The sequence below is a fragment of the Mustela erminea genome, chromosome 16 (genome assembly GCF_009829155.1).
Source record: "Mustela erminea isolate mMusErm1 chromosome 16, mMusErm1.Pri, whole genome shotgun sequence".
Taxonomy (NCBI): Eukaryota; Metazoa; Chordata; class Mammalia; order Carnivora; family Mustelidae; genus Mustela; species Mustela erminea.
In genome coordinates this window covers 73,582,978-73,597,204 of record NC_045629.1, presented here as the reverse complement: position 1 = coordinate 73,597,204, position 14,227 = coordinate 73,582,978, and positions in this window count along the sequence as shown.

Genomic DNA, 14,227 nt, shown 5'->3' with positions numbered 1-14,227 from the left:
TTTGGCAGCATAAAGACAATATTCTCAATTCGGAGGCTTATACACTAAATCTAACCTAAAGAAGTGTGTGTGTGTGTGTGTGTGTGTGTGTGTATTTGTATTTGCCTGAACAGTCTTTAAAAAACTGAATTAATTTCCAACATTAAAGTTCAGGAATTTTTCCAAGGATATCTGAATTTCTGGCTTCTCTTGAAAAGCCAGAAGACCTGACCTCTTTGGCTCATGTTCCCACATAGTACCATTGGTCTAAATGTATTAGCAGCTGCCCCTTTTTGAAGGACTGGGTACGCTCTGTTTTGACATTGGCCTCCCCAGGCTCAGGACCAGTTGCTCTTTCTTTGACATATTTCACAACCAGGCTTTGAAAAAGACTTTCTGGTGGGTTTGTAAATTGTCTTTATCCCTTTTGGACAAGCACTTTGGACCAAGAGAACCTATAAGCTAGAAGCCTATAAGATAGGTGACTAGCTTCATGGGTTATAGTTCATGGATGAAGTGCCTGTTCTTGGGTTGATCAGCTTTGTTCACAGTATTGTAGATCATATGATCAACATAAAAGATTTTCTGCTTGCCAGGTACTTACAGTAGAATGGATTTCTCTCCATTACTGCATCTAATTCTCTCTATACACTATCTAGGACATAGAATGTGTTCAAGTAATAACTTTACAATAAGGATGATAACAAAAGCAATAATAATTACAACAGTAATAGCTACCCTTTGTCAAGCACTTACTGTTTTCCATGTACTTTACACAAATTAACTCATTTTATCCTCATAATAACTCCAATAATTATGAACTCTTTTTCCCCCTCATTTCAAGGATGAGAAAACACTGTCACAGAGTGTTAGTGACTTCCCCAGGGTCATGTTAGGTCAGGAATGAAATTCAACCCAGGAAAGGTCAGATTCCAAAGCTTTTTGCAGTGAGGCAGAGGGAAAACCAAGGTCCATCAAGACGGGTATGTTACTCAGCACAGGCCTGCGGAGTAGGACTTATGTCTGCATGTTCTGGGAGCCTCTCAGGGAAGCTGGAGTTCAGGGAGATCAGAGTGGCTCCCAAGATAGGCGGCAGTTTTGCGTCTTGGAAGCAGCACAGCTTCTGGTCCCTGAGACGAGGGTCCCAGGCCATTTACTTGCTGTGCGACCTTAGAGAGTTACTTGGTCTCCGTGAACTGCGGGTTCTTTTCCTCAAAATAGAACAGTATCCTGCCATGGTATTACAGGTTCATTTGGGGTGGTCTGTGTGAAAATTTATCAGATCATTCGGGAGCAATCAGAGCAGGGCTGTGCAGGGGGGTTCACAGGGACTAAGACATGTATGTTTTGTAGGATATAATAGACTCTCAGCCAGTGAGAACTATTCAGGTTCCATAACTCTCTATCTGCAATTCCTAAACACAAAATACTCTGAAAATTAAAGTTTAGTGCCAGATGGATTTGGGGGTAAAATCTGACCTGAGCTAATAGGAGGCTGTTTCTGAGTTTTATACCAGTTAGATTTGTGAAGGGGGTCCTGTGAAACAGAGAGACACACACCACGTGCCGTATCATATCATGCCACTGAGGTCTGAAAACATCTGGATTCTGAAACTCCCCCGGCCTCAGGCATTGTGGATAAAGCAGGGCAGACTGGCCTTCCTGTTGTTATCTTACACGTGCCTTCCGTGTTGCGTGATGAGTCTCCACAGAACTGACAGCCTCTCCTCTTCAGCTTGTTCTCTCTAACCTGCAGCATAAATGCTTGAGACATGGTTGGTAAATTATCAATGCATATCGATTAAGCGGATAAAAGGATGTAGGGCCTTGGTGATGAAGAAATTAGACATAGAATCCCAGAGAACAGGGGCCGAGGATGCGTTGTTCTTTCCCTTTCTCTTAAGTCTTTTAAAGAATTCTTAGTGGTTTGAGGGGCCCACATCATTAACTGGTGGAGTGGGAGGAAGGGCTGGAAGCAGCCCCAGAATCCTGAAAAGGCTGTTCAAGGAGCAGTGCTGGCAGCCCTGCCCTGCTTCGTGATTCCATCAAGGAGCACAATTGCCTTTTTTGGAGGGCTGGCTCGGCCACAGCTGGTGTTAGAAGCTTTGCAACCATAATGCAAGGAAAAGCTGGGAAAAATCCCACAAAGTGAAATTGTATCTGCCTGTGGTCAAGTTGGGACTCCAAATTTGGACAGTGGAATTTGGTGGGAAAATGGGAAATGCATCAGGGGTTACACAGTGAACCTAAGATTTATCACTGCAGCAAGTGGCTATTTCCAGAGAAACCAGCTCGTCGCGGTGATATTTCTGCAAAGGAGGAGAGGGGAGGGACCCACAGTTCACTGCTGATGTGATCAACCTGTTAAAATCTTCGAACAAATGGAAAAATCAAAGTTGTTTCACGATACCTTTCAGATCACTGCACACCAGGATATATATGAACATTTAAAAAGCATGAAACCAATTCATTAGAACATAAAATACTAGAGACAGTTGAAGGAGTTGGATTAGGTGCCCAAATTGTATGTCGCCAGGCTTCTGTTTAAAGCTATTTAAGTGTATCCCAGGTGGTGGGTATTATAGAGGGCATGTATTGCATGGAGCACTGGGTGTGGTGAAAAAATAATGAATACGTTTTTCTGAAAATAATTAAATTAATTTAATTAAAAAAAAATAAATGTATCCCAGTGAGAGAATTGGCGGCTAGGAATGGACAGCTCAGCCCAGGGTTTGAGGGTATCCAAGACCTGAAGTGTGGACCGGCTCAGCTCCCCTTCAGCTCTGTGACATTGGCTTTGTTAGGTAACCTCTCCGAGGCTCAATTTTTAGTCTGCAGCACGGAGCCTCTAATACCTGCCCGAGTTTGTTAAGGGCAACTATGAGAGATCTTTGCCAGATGCCATTCCGATGTCATACCCAACGGGGACCTGGGGGAGCCACTGTCACAATAACCTGCCCTCAGTGTTAGAAATGTCCTCACGAAACATGCAACAGTAAGCCGAGGTTGGCAGCGCAGGTGCTGGCTGATTCATAGCATTTAAGAATCAGGGTATATTGTGTAAAATTCTGGAATTCTGGTTTCTCCTGGAAGACTGGAAGCTCTGGAAATGCTGGTCCTCATAGCAGTCTAGCACCACTCAAAATCAATGTCCAGAAAGAAATGGGGAGAATGGAGCAAGGACTTTAGTGAACCCCAGAGTACGCTGGAATGTGTCTGAAGGGTGCCAGTCAGTTGACTTCATCCTTACCCACTCACATCGTCGGCTTTGCTCATGAGAGCATTGGAGATCTTCATGCTTGCTTTAAAGCGCTTGAAACTTCAGGGAAGACTATAATGATTGTGGAGGAAATTAAAACATTAAGCAGTTACAGAACACAAATATCTGAATTGAAATTTATCATATTAAAAGGCCCTAGTAATTTCATTAGACTGATCACAGGGGACAACAGAAATCCCAGATGCTTCCTGGGGGGATAAAATGGGCAGAAGGTTGAGAAGTTTTTCAGATTTAGAATTCAAAGCAGTAGCTGCAGATTGCTGATTGGGCAGTGCATAGCCTGTGCTGTCTAGGCTTGGGCTCAACAAGAAAACATTCTGTATTATCATGATATCGAAATCTTATTCAAGAATTTGAGGATGGTTAATAATACTAGCCCACAGAAACCTGTCATTTGTTTGTTACAAACACACCTCTGACTTCCTGTCTCCCAAGTTCTCCCTGTTTTCCCCCGACCGATGTGTCTCTTCCCTTTTCTGTAAAAATACTCTATACTCCAGATGTTCCAAACCATTTTGTCCCATGGATCTTTTTGCTAGTCAGGTGAAGCTTATGAACCTCTTTTTGGAATACTTTAAAAAAAAATCTATCAGATGATATCTGTTGTAATAAATGTGAAATAATATGGTATTATAATACATATTATAATGTATATCATATTATTCAGTATGCATTATAAAATTTAAAATTCAGGGGCACCTGAGTGGCTCAGTGGGTTAAGCCACTGCCTTTGGCTCAGGTCATGGTCTCAGGGTCCTGGGATCGAGTCCCACAGCTTGGAGCCTGCTTCCCTCTCTCTGCCTGTCTCTCTGCCTACTTTGTGATCTCTCCCTGTCAAATAAATAAATAAAATCTTTAAAAAAATTTAAATTCATCTTGGTGGATAGTCCCTTTAAGGATTATGTAGTGTCCTTCTGTATCTCTGACTACAGTCTTTAGTTTAAAATCTAATTTACCTGAAATGACGATCGCTACCCCGGCCTTCTTTTGAGGCCCATTGGCATGAAAAATGCTTCTCCATCCCTTCACATTCAGTCTGGGTGTATCTTTAGGTTCAAAATGGGTCTCTTGTAGACAACATATGGATGGGTCCTGTCATTTTGTCCAATCTGCAACCCTGTGCCGTTTTATGGGCGCATTTAGGCCATTCACATTGAGAGTGATTATTGATAGATACGTTTTTATTGACATCAAGTTACCTTTGAAGTCTTTCTTTCTGTAGATTGTCTCTATATTTCTGTTCAATGCTATTCTTAGGATTTTTCATCTTTTATAGAACCCCCCTTAATATTTCCTGCAGTGTCGGCTTGGTGGTTGCATAATCTTTTAAGCCTTGCTGGTCTTGGAAAGTCTTTATCTCTCCCTCCATTTTGAATGTCAATCTTGCTGGATAAAGTATTCTTGGCTGCATGTTCTTCTCATTTAGGGCCCTGAATATATTTTGCCAGCCTTTTCTGGCTTGCCAGGTCTCTGTGGACAGGTCTGACGTTATTCTGATGGGCTTTCCTCTGTAAGTAAGGAGCCTCTTTGCCCTAGCGGCTTTCAAGAGATTATACCTACAATTATAATTCCTCAATTTGACTATCAGGTGTCGTGATGTTTTTTTGGAATGTATAATCTTGGGTGGAGACCGTTCAGCCTCTAGTACATGAACGCTGGTTCCATTCGCGAGATTGGGAAAATTTTCATGAAGGACTTGTTCCACTATATCTTCTAGACTTCTTTCTTTCTCCTCCCCTTCAGGGATTCCAATAATTCTGACGGTGGAATGCTTCATGGCATCATTTATTTCCCTGATTCTGTTTTCGTGGTTTCTAAGCTGTTTGTTCCAGGCTTCCTCCTGATCCTCTCTCTCTATCTGTTTGTCCTCCAGATCACTAATTCTATCTTCTGTCTCAGTTACGCTAGCTTTGAGAGAGTTTAGATTAGATTGGAACTCATTGAGAGCATTGTGAACCTCCTCCCTGGTAGCTTTAAGCTCCACCCTAATATTGTGAACATCATCTCTGGTCACTTTCAGCTCGGCCCTAATCAATTCCGTTGGGTCATCCATGGCTTTCTCCAACCTAGCTATTGCCTGGATAATTGTTAGCCTGAATTCTCTTTCCGACATATTGTCTATGTTGATAGCCATTAGCTCTGTTGCAGAAGGTCCATCCTCTGTATTTTTCTTCTGTTGGGCATTCCTCCTCCTTGTTATTTTGGTGGGAGATGACTGAACAGATGTAGCTGGATGTATCAACTGTGGTGCAGTCAAGGTACACCCTGGAACACTTCTGAGCAATCAGGATTCCCCACCCAAATGAGAGACAAAAGAAAAGAAAAAGAAAAAAAAAAAGAAGAGAAAAAAAAGAGAGAGAGAGAGACAGGAAAGAAAGGGAAGATGAAACAGAAGGTTCAGCCCAAATGGGCCCCAAGGTAAGATTTATGGAGTAGACAAACAAAAACAGACAAACAAAAAGACTGATACAAGTATATGACAAGAGAAAAAAAAATATATATGCAAATAAAGGAAGAACCTCGTCAAAAAGAACCCCAAGTGTAAGATTTATATGCTATCGGGACAAACACAAAAACACTGAAACACAGAAACACTGGTGGAAGAAAAAGATGGGAGAGTGGTTATAGATTCTCAGTGTGTGCGAGGAAAGTTTTTTTGATTCTTCCTGGATGTATCTTGATATCTTTGTTAAAGGACTCAACTTTCCTAAGATAAAGGGGGATTAAAAATTGGTTTACCTTGGGGAACCTGGGTGGCTCAGTGGGTTAAAGCCTCTGCTTTCGGCTCAGGTCATGGTCCCAGGGTCCTGGGATCGAGCCCCGCATCGGGCTCTCTGCTCAGCGGGGAGCCTGCTTCCCTCTCTCTCTATCTGCCTCTCTGCCTACTTGTGATCTCTGTCTGTCAAATAAATAAATAAAAATCTTAAAAAAAAATTGGTTTACCTATAGGGGTAGTATTGATCGGGGAAAGGGGATTACCTTGAAGTTTAACTCTATATGAGTATTAGAAGATAAAAATAAAAAGGAATAAACTAGACTAAACTAAACTAAAATTAAAAAAAAGGAATTCAAAAAATAGAAATGGAAAAGAAAAACATAGGTGTATGTGTCAAAAAATTTATGTTAGAAGGTTATTATGGAATTTGATGTACTGTACAGCTTGCTGTGATGGTAAATAGGTTAAAAAAATTACCTATGTATATAAAAAATATGAACCAGAATAGTGAGAACGAGTGTAAAATAAAAGTTTTTTTATGAAGTAGTGGCTGTTCTCTTGTAGTCCTTTTTTTTTTCCTCTTTTTTTTTCTTTCTTGGTTTGTTTTTGGGGGAGGGGCCTGCCATGTGGGTTTTCAGGATCTGTACTTGAGGAACTACAGAACACTCATGAAAGAAATTGAAGAAGACACAAAAAGATGGAAGACCATTTCATGCTCTTGGATTGGAAGAATAAACATTGTTAAAATGTCTATACTGCCTAGAGCAATCTATACTTTTAATGCCATTCCGATCAAAATTCCACCGGTATTTTTCAAAGAGCTGGAGCAAATAATCCTAAAATTTGTATGGAATCAGAAGAGACCCCAAATCGCTAAGGAAATGCTGAAAAACAAAAATAAAACTGGGGGCATCACGTTACCTGATTTCAAGCTTTATTACAAAGCTGTGATCACCAAGACAGCATGGTACTGGCATAAAAACAGACACATAGACCAGTGGAACAGAGTAGAGAGCCCAGATATGGACCCTCAACTCTATGGTCAATTAATCTTCGACAAAACAGGAAAAAATATACAGTGGAAAAAAGACAGTCTCTTCAATAAATGGTGCTGGGAAAACTGGACAGCTATATGTAGAAGAATGAAACTCGACCATTCTCTTACACTGTACACAAAGATAAACTCAAAATGGATAAAAGACCTCAATGTGAGACATGAATCCATCAGACTCCTAGAGGAGAACATAGGCAGTAACCTCTTCGATATCAGCCACAGCAACTTCTTTCAAGATACGTCTCCAAAGGCAAAGGAAACAAAAGTGAAAATAAACTTTTGGACTTCATCAAAATCAAAAGCTTCTGCACAGCAAAGGAAACAGTCAAGAAAACAAAGAGGCAGCCCACAGAATGGGAGAAGATATTTGCAAATAACAGTACAGACAAAAGGTTGATATCCAGGATCTATAATGAACTCCTCAAACTCAACACACACAAAACAGGCAATCATATCAAAAAATGGGCAGAAGATATGAACAGGCACTTCTCCAATAAAGACATACAAATGGCTATCAGACACATGAAAAAATGTTCATCTCCACTAGCCATCAGGGAGATTCAAATTAAAACCACATTGAGATATCACCTTATACCAGTTAGAATGCCAAAATTTAGCAAGACAGGAAACAACATGGGTTGGAGAGGATGTGGAGAAAAGGGAACCCTCTTACACTGTTGGTGGGAATGCAAGTTGGTACAGCCTCTTTGGAGAACAGTGTGGAGATTCCTCAAGAAATTAAAAATAGAACTTCCCTATGACCCTGCAATTGCACTCCTGGGTATTTACCCCAAAAATACAGATGTCGTGAAAAGAAGGGCCATCTGTACCCCAATGTTGATAGCAGCTTTGGCCACGGTCGCCAAACTATGGAAAGAAACAAGATGCCCTTTAACGGATGAATGGATATGGAAAATGTGGTCCATATACACTATGGAGTATTATGCCTCCATCAGAAAGGATGAATACCCAACTTTTGTAGCAACATGGATGGGACTGGAAGAGATTATGCTGAGTGAAATAAGTCAAGCAGAGAGAGTCAATTATCATATGGTTTCACTTATTTGTGGAGCATAACAAATAGCATGGAGGATAAGGGGAGATAAGAGGAGAAGGGAGTTGAGGGAAATTGAAAGGGGAGGTGAACCATGAGAGACTATGGACTCTGAAAAACAATCTGAGGGGTTTGAAGTGGTGGGGGGGATGTGGGAGGTTGGGGTACCAGGTGGTGGGTATTATAGAGGGCACGGATTGCATGGAGCACTGGGTGTGGTGAAAAAATAATGAATACTGTTATGCTGAAAATAAATAAATAAATTAAAAAATTTAAATTCAAAATATACCAATTATATTTAAATAGTCCTCACAATTTTATTTATTTATTTATTTTTAAAGATTTTTTTTTTTTATTTGACAGAGATCACAAGTAGGCAGAGAGACAGGCAGAGAGAGAGGAGTAAGCAGGCTCCCAGTTGAGCAGAGAGCCCAATGTGGGGCTCAGTCCCAGGACCCTGGGATCATGACCTGAGCTGAAGGCAGAGGCTTCAACCCACTGAGCCACGCAGGTGCCCCATTATTTTTTATTTTACTATTAATTTTTAAATTAACATATAATGTATTGTTTGCTTCAGGGATGCAGCACTCACCATAGCACACACCCTCCCCAATGTCCATAACCCAATCACCCTATCCCTAACCCCCCTCTCCTCCAGCAACCCTCAGTTTGTTTCCTGAGATTAAGAGTCTCTTACGGTTTGTCCGGTCCCATCCTATTTTTTTTCTGTCCCTAGCCCCCCACAACCCCAGCCCTGCCCTTCAAATTCCTCATATCAGAGAGATCATATGATAGTTGTCTTTCTCTGATTGACTTATTTTGCTTAGCATAATACTCTCTAGTTCCATCCATGTTGTTTCAAATGGCAAGATTTTTTGATGTCTGCATAGTATTCCATTGTGTGTGTGTGTGTGTGTGTATATATATATATATATATATATCTACACACCACATCATCTTTTTTTTAAGATTTTATTTATTTGAGAGAGAGCGAGCGTGAGCATGAAAGGGGCAAGGGGCAGAGGGAGAAGCCGGCTCCCCGATGAGCAGAGGGCCCGATGTGGGACTCGATCCTGGGACTACCAGGATCATGACCTGAGCCGAAGGCCGTCACCCAACCATCTGAGCCACCCAGGTGCCCTATACCACATCATCTTTATCCATTCATCTGTTGATGGACATCTAGGTTCTTTTCGTAGTTCAACTATTGTGAACATTGCTGCTATAAACAGTTGGGTGCCTGTGCCCTTTCAGATCACTACATTTGTATATTTAGGGTAAATACGCAGTAGTGCGATTGCTGGGTCATAGGGTAGCTCTATTTTCAACTTTTTGAGGAACCTCTATATTGTTTTCCTGAGTGGCCACACCAGCTTGCGTTCCCACCAACAGTGTAGGAGGGTTTCCCTTTCTCTGCATCCTCACCGACATGTGTCATTTCCTGACTTGTTAATTTTAGCCATTCTGACTGGTGAGTCCTCACAATTTTAAAAAATGTGTTATAGTGATATGCGGGCTTCTTTATGAGCACATCAAATTACAAGATCTAGCAGAAATTTAATAACTATCATAATTTCAAAGTAGTAATGAATATAAATGACATTTTGTAATATTTGTAACAATTGCAATGTGATATGGAAGTACCTGTGATTTCCACTGATAACAAGTACAGTTACTGTTGATAGTTTTGGTTTGTTGCTTACATTCAAACTTGGGAGAAATGCTAAATTTCAGCTTGAGGTGAATGCAAATGAGGATGTAATTATTTTCCCAGCCAAATACACAGGCCCCCTAAATTCTCTCTAGACTCCTCCCTTCTCTCTAAGAGGTAAGGCATGGGCTTTAAGGCCACTGTTTGTGCCAAAATCTTCTGTTAGTATTTCTATCATCTTAGCCGTATAAATTGAGTGTGCTTTGGTTTTTTCATGTCTCACCGGTAGTGATACCCTTATGGGTGCTCTTGTTACTGTACCATTGCTGCTTGTTCTGGCTGGTGTCCTTCCCGTCCTGTGCATTTGGCCAGCTCCTTTGTGTCTGTTTCAGTGTGATTTCATTCTGGGTTTACGGAGTGCAGACGGTTGTTCAACAACCTGCAGAACTCACAGTTGGATGAGGAGCTGAGTATTTGAATCATCTGGCTGAGTGTGTGATAGGGATCCAGGTTACTTTAATATTTAACTACTTCAGAGATCCACAGATGAGCAGCCGAGCCTTGGCTTGAGGGTTTCGGTTGGAGCGAGTAGAGGAAGGCTCATTTTGTAAGTGGCATCCTTAAGCCTGAACTGAGAATCAGAAATTCTGGGTATGTTGATTGCGCAGATGGTGTAAAACAATTAGCATGACGTCTGCTTTGTTTTGTTCATTTTAAAGTCTCTTCTTTTCTTTCTTTCTCTCTCTCTGTCTATCTCATGGACTAAAGGAGAAAGATATGTGTGTGTGTGTGTGTGTGTGTGTGTGTGTTGGTCAGCTCAGGCTGCTATCCCAGAATCCCACAGACTGAGTGGCTTAAACACAGACATTAATTTCTTACAGTCTGGAGGCTGGGAAGACTGAGATCAAGCCACCAACATGGTTGAGTTCTGGTGAGAACTGTTCTTGATTTACAGATGGCTGTTTCTTGCCTTTACTGTATCCTAATGTGGCTGAGAGACAGATCACCTTTGTGTCTTTTTATAAGGGCATTAATCCCTCTGATGAGTACTCTCCCTCTGAAAGGCCCCATCTCTGGATATCACACTGGGAATTAGGGCTTCAACATGTGAATTTGGGGGGACACGTTTAGTCCATGGCAAGATCCAAGGAAGAAGCAGAAGGGACAATTTTCTTATGGTGCCCCATGGGTCAATGCGATAGAAGCATCTTGGCTCAATGTCCAGTCTTCTCATTTCTCAAGAAGATAAGAAAGGCAGCGGTTACCAGCAGAGATTGGTGCCATCTCTGTGCAGATGCATCTGTGTGTATTATTCCCACTCTGTGGAATGGTATTTTTATCTCTGTTTGTTTTACAATTAGGAAAATGAGACACAAAATAACCTGTATGAAACTCTCAGCTAGGAAGAGGTAGGAAATGTGAACAGAGTGGGGTAGAGGCATTTTTTTTTTTCCCCCAGCCTGGTGAGCCACTTGCACATGGAATGCGGCCTTACCCCAGGGCCTTGACAGCTGGCAGCTCTAGGAGCACATGGAGGCAGCACCTGGTGGCAGACGCTGCCCCTCTGTCCCGGGCACTGGCAGCAGGTGTGATCAGAGGTCTCTGCAATTGGTTCCACACCCAGCAGCCTAGAGGAGGGCATCTGCAAGGGCTAAGAAGAATACAGAGATGTTGAGCACAGGGGAGACAGATGGACTTGTTGAAGAGCAGTGGGAGGTACGTGCTGGGGTTGCTTCGTCCTCAGTGGTGCCATTCTGCGTGGAGCTGAGGTGTGGGATGAGGGCGGCAGGCAGAGGGACGACATGAGTTCGCACTGTTCTGCAGTCCCATCTGTGCCCAGGGACAGGAGGGGCCTGGCACAGCTGGGGCTACATTGACGTGGAGCCCCTGCTCTCTGCAAGACCCCATGTTAAACCCTTGTTTGTGTGATATTTGATTTCAGCCTTAGTATGATACTGAAAGGGGGAAATGATAGCTCCTAATTTGTAGACAGGAAACTGTAGCTCAGAGAAATCTGGACATATTCCAAGGTTAAGAATTTGCTAGGAGGCAGAGAGAGGAAGAAATGTTTACAGTTCTAGGTGCAGAGGGTGGAGGGAGGGAGACAAGCTCTCGAGGGCTCCACTCAACAGCACACACTCACAGCCCTGGGTTAATGATGGTTTCCCCGAGTGACATGTCCTGTAGGAGTCCAGACCGTATAGGTCGCTGGGGTGTGTGTGCATGCACGTGTGCCCATGTGTGCACGTGTGTGAGGGCGTATGTGTGGCTTTTTTATTTCTCTTTATGTTTCCTGTTGTCAGCATTACGTTTGTCAACATTACATGATTTGCCTGGCATGTGGGTGCTCCCCTCTGGAGCCCGGGTCACTAAGCTGCCGGGAGATCTACCTGGGGTCCCAGGCCAGTGGCAGGGTTTTAAACACAATCCATACGGGCTTCCTTCAAAAACAGCCAGCTCCTCTTCCCGCTTCTTCACGTCCATTTCCAGTGCTGGGGGGTTGCAGCCACACCTCCGGGGCTTCACTCCTGTGCTGCTTCACCACTCAGGGGGCTCTTTTTGCCCTCTGGCCTTTTCCTTGATTCTCTAGGTGGTGTGGCCATTGCCATGGCTTCAGGGAGCACTGGAGTGGGGAAGGTGGGATGAAATTTTAAAGTCTGAGTTGTAAATTGAGTCTGAAATTGTAAAGTCTGAGTTGGTGCCATTATATACCAGGGTAGTTTAAGCACTGCCTAACTTGATTCAGGTGTGCAACTAATCAGTTCAATCAGGCAGGCTGACTTTTGGGAGGATAAACAGTTTAGTAGTATGTATTCAACGTAATTGTTGAGTACTGGGCTTATGCATGCATGGTCTAGGCGAGGAGGAAGAACAGTTAGTGAGAGATAACTTCCTGGTCTTATGGAGCTAACCTGATGCAGAAGCTAGAAAATGAATACAAAAAATGCTTGTTTATGATGAGTAATGTTATGTTTCATTTACTAGGTCATGGTACCCAGATTTTGGTCATAGGTTAGTCTAGGTGTTTCTTTGAAAGTATTTTGATTAACCTTTAAACGAGTAGACTTTAAGTAAAGCAAATTATCCTCCATAATATGGGTGGGCTTTATCCAGTCAGTTGAAGGCTTGAAGTAAGAGGAATCAAGTCTCACAAAGAAGGAATTCTGCCTGCATACCACCTTCTGACTCGGGACTGTAGCATCAGCTCTTCCCTGGGTCTCCAGCAGGCCCTGCAGATTTTGGATTTGTTAGCCCCCATAACTGCATGAGCCAATTGCTTAAAATCTCTCTCTATCATCTTCTATCTGTTGATCTAATCCATCAAATACTTATAATATATTTATTAGTCCTACTTCTCTAGAGAACTAGAGACATGATTAATACATGTATATATATATGTATGTATCTATATACACACACATACATATATACATGTGTGAGTGTATTTGCGTGTGCAACTAAAGTGCTATGAAGACAAGACAGAAGAATGAGATAGTGAGTAACACTTCAGATAGGGATATTTGGAAAGGACTTTCAGACGGAGGGCCATTTGAACAGAGGTCTGAGTGAAACAAGAACCAGCCTTGTGAAGACCTGGGAGACAGGATAGCAAGCCCAGATCTCTGAGTGGTTTGGGTGTGTGGCATGTTCAGGAGTTGTCGGATGGCCAGATGGCAGCTCGAGCAAGGTGCCAGGGATCAGTTATGGGTGATGTGGTCATAGAAGCAGATTGTTAAAGGGCTTTCCTTCTGTTCTAAGTATGGTGGGAAGCCGTGGAAGAGGTCCTAACAAAGTGGGGGCATGACCTGACCACCTCCTGGCTGCTGTGTGCAGAATAGACAAAAGGGCAGAAAGACAGAGGTGGGATAATCAGATAGGACACCAACCCAGCTGAGAGGTAATGGTTGTTTGGCCTAGAGCAGGGTTTCTCAACAGGGGAATCACCCATAAGCCATTATCTTGAGGCAATGGTGTTCAGTGAATTAGATGCACGATTTTTTCCAATTAATTTGTAATAACTTTTTACTTCAAATTGTAATTTATATTAGTCTATTTTCAGATGTTAATAATAATCTTATCAAAAGTATTTGACCTTGCTTTCCTAGTTCTCTCCCTATCTAGTTCATTTTCTTAGTCTTGCTGTTTTCTCTGTACCTTTTCCTTTTCCTACTCTCAGACCCTTTCTCTCCACCCTGGCCCTTGGAAGCTTCCATCCATGGCCCTCAACAATCCCTTACAACTTCAGTGTGATTCTGAGAGCAATGAAGATAAAATATGAATGGGCTTAGGAAATAAGTCTTCCACTTTCATAAAAGAAAAAAAAAAAAAAGTAACACTGCTGCCAGGTCACCCAGAACAAGTTCCAATTCCCAAGAGCCAGGGAAGAATTTTCAAAGTAAAAAATCAATGGCTATGAAATTGCCCATTAGTCCAGGGGAGAGTTCTCTGTCTGTTTTCCTAGGGAACATCCATCTTGCTATAGTAATAGTGGC